This window comes from Fundulus heteroclitus, chromosome 19, assembly GCF_011125445.2.
Source record: "Fundulus heteroclitus isolate FHET01 chromosome 19, MU-UCD_Fhet_4.1, whole genome shotgun sequence".
Classification (NCBI taxonomy): Eukaryota; Metazoa; Chordata; class Actinopteri; order Cyprinodontiformes; family Fundulidae; genus Fundulus; species Fundulus heteroclitus.
The window spans coordinates 9253261-9253760 of NC_046379.1; positions in this window are offsets into that span (position 1 = coordinate 9253261).

Here is a 500-nt window from a genome sequence, read left to right on the forward strand (position 1 = left end):
GTCCTTCTGGGTTTTTTTTTTCTCTTCACTGCAGTCTTTGTGTTGGCCACAAGGTGGCAGCACATCAACGTTGTTGATGACCGATCATCATTGAGTTATAGGCTGGAAAAACCTGACTGCTCCATGAAAATATTGTTTCTCTTTATGTGCTTTTTATTTCTGCTGGCAACTTTGGAAAACACATCACACCGTTTTGACATGCAGAGATGAAAGGACCCATGACTCTAAAGTCTCAATAATGGATTATTAGGATCTGATTAGTTTGTGCTTGTATATTCAGAGGCACGTTTAATGAGGCTTTAAGGTTTGTTTCATTGCAATCTAACATCAATAAAACAAATGACAAAACAAATTTACATTTTAACAAAACAAAAAACTTGACTCGAATTAAATGAGCTAATAAAATGTGACCTTAAAAAAAACTGAGAAAGTTTCAAAGGAAGATTTCTCTTTTTCTTAAAATGAATTTCAATAGTCCCAGGAGAATCAACATGAGCAGA